The sequence below is a fragment of the Calonectris borealis genome, chromosome 6 (genome assembly GCF_964195595.1).
Source record: "Calonectris borealis chromosome 6, bCalBor7.hap1.2, whole genome shotgun sequence".
Lineage (NCBI taxonomy): Eukaryota > Metazoa > Chordata > Aves > Procellariiformes > Procellariidae > Calonectris > Calonectris borealis.
The window spans coordinates 11,021,217-11,027,250 of NC_134317.1; positions in this window are offsets into that span (position 1 = coordinate 11,021,217).

Sequence of the window (6,034 nt, forward strand, 5' to 3'; positions counted from 1 at the left end):
CTGCCTCCCTTCCTGGCTATTATTCACTGTTATCGACGGGTGTCGCTGGGGAATGATCATTCCTCATGCTCCCATGATAAGGGACCAAGCAGGACTCCTGTGTAAGATGTCAGCCCCACAATGGCAGAGGTAATCAATCAAGGGGAAATACAGCTCTGGAATAAGAGCCCTGCTGAGAAACAGGGTTGGAGGAATGTGATTCAGGCTGCCTGCGCTGCTTCTGCTCCTGACAGCTCTGCACATGCCTGCTGCAGCGAGCACACATCCCCGAGAGCCAGAAATCAGGAGGCTGGCAGAGCCTGCTGCAGGACAGCCAGCTACCCACGCCTCCCACCCAGCCCAGGCGAGCACAGCTGCCGGAGCTGAAGACGACCTCGAGTCTGGGGTAGGCACCAGAGGAAGAGCAAACAGGGGATCTTGTCTTCCTACCCGTTCCAAAGAGGACTTTAAATGCTCCCTGGACTTCACTGTCTCATCCAACATCCAGGGAAACAGCCAGTCTGCATTTTGTCTCGATGCTGTACGTTGCAAGATGTCATCGTGTTTGGATCCCTGTGGTACCTCATGGTGGGATGTAGATTCGAGGCATCCTGGGTTCCCAATAGGCAGTTCCTCAGCAGTCCCCTTCCATAGCTGGAGTGCTTTGTTTTTCCAGGTTTTGTTTCTGTGGCAAAACTATTGTAAAGGGGCTGTGTGCTTACCCTGGGTGTGGGCTCCCAGCTGCCAAGGCAGGCACTCCAAACCTTTGCTTGCCAAGTTCACTTGTAGCACAATAATGAATACGGCCTCAAAAAAGAGCCAAAGTTTGCAATCTGCACTAGTGCCCTTTCTCAAAGCACTGCAGTCCTCAGCTTGGTAAATTGTCTCAAAACATCTTTTACCATCTTTTCCAATTTATTATCGCCCGTTACTCCAGACAGGTCAAGTGTGATGAGGGGCTGCCCAAAACTCAGGGTCTGCTTTCCAATCTACTGAGGGTGTACTCCAGATCTACCAGTAAAGTCAATGACTATGGCCATAAAACATCTGGCTCATTACCTGTGCACTGAAAATCCAACTACTGCATTAAGCGAGTCATCCACTGAGCAGCACAACGAAGGAATCCGGGTTTCCTAGTGAGTGTTGCCCTTTCCCATGCCCACTCTGACCACAGTAACTCCAGCTCATCCCTATATATGCTCCTTAGGAGAACTGAATTGCAATGCTCTCTGTTTCCCTACACACCACCCTCATCTCTCCCCACATCTCCAGGAGCAGGAGTCAGGCAAGCAGCAGTATTTGCTCTGCCTCCATGCGATGCCTGTCCCACCCAGCTGCCCGGTTTGCATGTGCTGACTGCCCAGCTGCCACGCTCACACTCCATCGTTTCCCTTGCAAAGGGCAAATGTTTCAGTCTTCCTTACCCCTGTCCCCACTAAACTTGTAGTAACTTTCATTTCTTGAAGAGCTCTGCTTTCCCACAGAGTTTGGTTGAAATTGGTCAAAGGGTTAAACAAATTGTTAAAAGGGGGTCTGAGAGGCAGCCAGACAATGTCATTACAGTAGTCTGAAGAAACCACATTGGCAATGCTGCATCATCTCAGTGGGGTGGCAAGTCATTCTCTCTCTTCCTTTGGCTCAGGGAGTATTTTATTATTCCATTCATATTGTAACAGCTTCCCCTGAAAGCCACCGCTCTTGCTCGCGTTTGTGAAATTGAGGGACCTTTGCTCCTGAATGTACTTCTGAATGTGGGGCATTTTCTGAAATAGGCAATAGTTGCCTGGGAGTTTCAGACAGACGATGTTAGATTTAAACATCTAATGGTGTGAATGAAGAGTCTAATATTTTGTGACCCTCCCATTATATTCATGTGCAGGCTGAGCATTTGAAAGAAGCTGGATGCAAAATAAAACCTGGAAAATTCTCACCTGTGCAAACCATTGCTTGACTCGCAGCACAGCAGATGTCAGCGCCGCGGGACAGACACCACAGGTTGGGAGACCTAAGAGCGGCAGCAGACTACAGAGAATTATTAATAAGAATTCAGATATCCTGAAACAAGTTGTTTGTTTAATTAAACAATGTAGTGTTGCACTCAGCTGTGTGCATCTACCCTCATTCCTACTCAGTATACCCATTTTAAATTAGTCACAGCTGCAATTTCTTTCAAGTCTGCAATCTAAACCAGAAATGAAACATCAGAATTTGTACATGCAATCTTGAAAGTCTTTTAATTGCAACTTCAGTAGTAAATAAAAAAAATTACTTTGCTTTGAATTACTCTGATTGTAGGAATGTTTACTTATCAAACACTAACCAACTTCGATATTCGATATTTGTTTATTAATACTTAAAATTTCCATTAGTGCTTTAGTCTAATAATTCATTTTTCTTCCTCCTTTGCTAAATAATTAACTTGTTTGCAATACCTCTATTACAGCTTGACAATCAGGCCACACATGTTTCATCTGTTGTTTGGAATATAGAGATAAAACTGAGGTCAGAATCACCTCTTTAAATCCTAGTTCATAATCTTTATTTATACTAGCCGTCCCAAGGAAATGTGCAGATTTGTTGGCTGATAATCCCTTCTTTTCACCTACCTTTTCCACTGATTTGCTACCTCTCAGGAAACCTTACAGAGTGCTTTTCCACAGGTGCATCATATTCAGCTCCTCTGATGTGGAAGCAGAGATGGATTCTGGTTTACACTCAACTATCACTGTTGAAAGAGACAGACGTACATGCGAATTGTGTTTCTGTGGGAGGAGAAATATGTTACGTGCTATTTGCTGTGTTATGATCCCATGGCCTTTTTCTTGGAAACAGGAACAAAAACCTGGCAAACCCATAGACCTAAACAAGTTCAGCACGGGACACTGTGATTAAGCTCTGGAGCTGGAAGTCTGTTTTCAGTGCCAAACTGTGCCACGCAGAAAACGTAGCATTTTGTAGAGACATCTCCCCTTGCCCCAGGGAGCCAATTCGTGCAGCCCACCCCCTGCGAGGGCTCTCCAGCAGATCCATTGTGCAAGAGAAAATAATTTCAACCATCTCCTCAGCTTGTCAGGTGGAGAATATACTGTCTGCCTTAGTCTGTTTACTCAGCTGAGGTGAATGGATAGTTTGGAAAAGTGCTAGCTTGCTTTCTCCCCTGATGTTTGAAATGGTCAAAGCTCCACCAAAGGCAGATAGCTGCAGACATGGAGCTACGAGGAGGAAGAGGTGCATGCACCCAGAAAAGGAAGGCTGAGACAGGAGGTTTGCAGGCAGGAGGTGTTTTAGGTACCTCTCTGAGGGGTTATGTGCCTTTAGAGTGATGTAGGGCACATACAGTGGTAAGGTGAGGACCAACTCCAACAAAAAATGTACTGTGAAATGGTGGGGTAGTGAGCTGCCAGAGTTCACACAAAGCCAGTGTAGAAGCTGATCCTGAACTTTCTCCTAAACCCAGCTTGAATGCTGTCTTCACTGGGTGTCTCTCCCCAGCCTCGTCAAGGGTGTAGGCATCATTCTTTCCTAATCACCAGCAATTACATTTTACTAAGTATGGCAACTACGTTCTGGGAGCTGAATTTTATGATCTGAAGTTTCTCTTCCTTTCTTTTTTACTCAAACTGAGCGTTGCACTACTTTCGGTCACATTTTACCTCTGTTTTAGAAATGCTGAAAGAAGAATTTTATTCTGAGCTTATGTAAGAAAAAAACAGTTCTGGAAATATTTCTGGCTTTCTATATTAAGTGTCCTTGAGACATCATGAAAAAAACCAGCAGGGCTATGAACACGGTTTGTCCCAAATGCACATTCATGCCCAAGACAAACATAATACAGCCATGGCAGAAGGAGCTGGGACAGCCAATTCTCTCAAATTTGTTTTTGATAACAGTGCAGATTGCTTTGGTGTTAATCTTTCCCTTTGCTCCTCCACCAACTCTGTTGGAAGTCTGGAGGGCTTACAGGTTTGGGACCACACTTACAAGGGATGCCAGGGTGTCTTCAGCAAAATAGCTTGTGTCTACCCAAGCCAGCAACACTGCTGTGTTTAACTCAGCATTTCTCAGTCTCGTCAATCTGTCCAGATCTCCCGTCTGAAGGAAAAAAAAAAGAAGAAAATTGTGCTTTCCCTTCTGTACGCATGCAGGTAAAAGTAAAATAATTTATTGGTGCAACGAGCAATACACTGAAAAATGTTGTTAGGGTTATGTTTCAAGGGACTGCTCTTCAACACTGAGAAGGGAGAATATACAGTCAGTAATTTACTCAGGTAAAAGAGATGGTCTTTTTAGAAAAATATTTTAATAAAACTTTCAAAGTTTGTTTTAAGCCAGTGCAGGCCCCGATGGACACGGCACGGTCCCGGCTGACTTTGCACCGCCTCACCTCAGAGAAGAACCTTTATTTGAGCCTTATCAAGGAAGAACAATTTACGTGTCCATAGACGAGTGTTTTGGAAGAAAAAAGCGCCTCTGCCATGCCTGCGGCCAAACTGTGGATCCTGGAAACGACGCTTACTAGGAAAAAAAAGGTGGTGTTTTTTCTCTTTTGTGCTTTTGCCGCCAGAGCCAGCCGAACCGCAGCGCTGCCCGCGCACCGTCCCTGAGAGGCTCTCTCCCCCCGCGCCACGAATCGGCGCCCCCGAACGCGGCGGGTCGCCCCAGCGCCCACCCCCCCACTCCAGCCGCGAGTGGTGCGGCCCAGTTGGGCTGCCCCGTTGCCTAGCAACCGCCGCGGCCCGCCGCGGCGCTGAGGTGAGCGCCAGGCCGGGCCGGGCCGGGCCGGGCCGCGGGGGGGGTTCCGGCTGCCGGGCCGCCTGGGCGCCGGCAGCCGCTGCGAGGGGAGAAGCGGGGTTAGCAGGGGCTCCCTCCGGGCCGGGAAGACGCGTGGGGCGGAGGGGGGGATTGTCTTGGCCTGCGGCGCGGCGCTGGCAGAGGCCCAGAGGGGCTAGGGCGGGACGTCCGGCTCCCCTCCGACCGGGCTGCAGGTTGAGGAGGATGTGGCACCGGCAGGGGTACGTGTTGTGAAACTATAAGCCCTTCTGCCCGCTAAGAAACTCTGCTAGCTTAGGTATATAGAGTGGACCTCAAAAGCACGTTTTCCGTTGCTCCTAAAGCACATCGATGCTTTTGCAAGACTCACGCAGTATGTAATGGCATTAAACTGCATCCCTGTCTGGTGGTGAGGTGTGCTAGGAGCTCTGTGAGACACAGAGGGATTAGAAAGCTCAAGTGCTGACAGAAGAAGGGCGATACCCTGGCCTGAGAGGATTTGGGGTGAGTTTTGCCATTGCCTCCAAGGGAACCAGGATTTCACAGCCCCAGAATTCTACTGTTGGTGGCTTTGCACAAAAAAAAAGTCATGTTAAGGATAGACACAGGTATCCTGGAAAACTTAAGAACATCAGTCTATCAGTCAGAGATTCCAGGACCTTGGCATGTAAACGTTCATCCTGTATTAGCCCTTTGAGGAATATTGAGTGTGTTATTAAAGTTGGTGAGTGGTGATGGTAGCGTCACTTTAAATTACTGATAAGATTGCACCAGGAATCCTTTGCTAATATAAGTCCGTCTACAGCTTTTCAAAACTTGTATTCCTGATGGGGAATGCTGACCAAGAGAAGGAGGACGGCAGTTGTATAAGTTAAAGTTGAACAACACAAGTGGAAAGAATGTAAGCTTATGTTTAGAATTTTTTTAGTGTTTTTGTCTGAGTTTGGTTGATCTCGCTACCTCAGAAGAAATTTACTGCTGTGCACAATAATACAGTTCCTCTTACAGATTTTCTATTGCAAGTGGAAAATTTGTACTTGGAGCCATGGAGTGGAAAATATTATTGAGGCCAGGGTATTGGTAGCACATTATTTTAAGCTTCTTGCTTATTTATTATTTAATACTGCACAAGGCCGTAAATCAAAACAGCACTTTATGAGCTTGAAGCACCTCTCAACTTCTGCCTGAAAGATCTAAAGCAGACTAGAAAACCAAACAAATACCAGAGATGAGACCATAAAATGTAACGGGGGAGGTGGACCTCTTCAGTCCTCAAAAGTGCTAA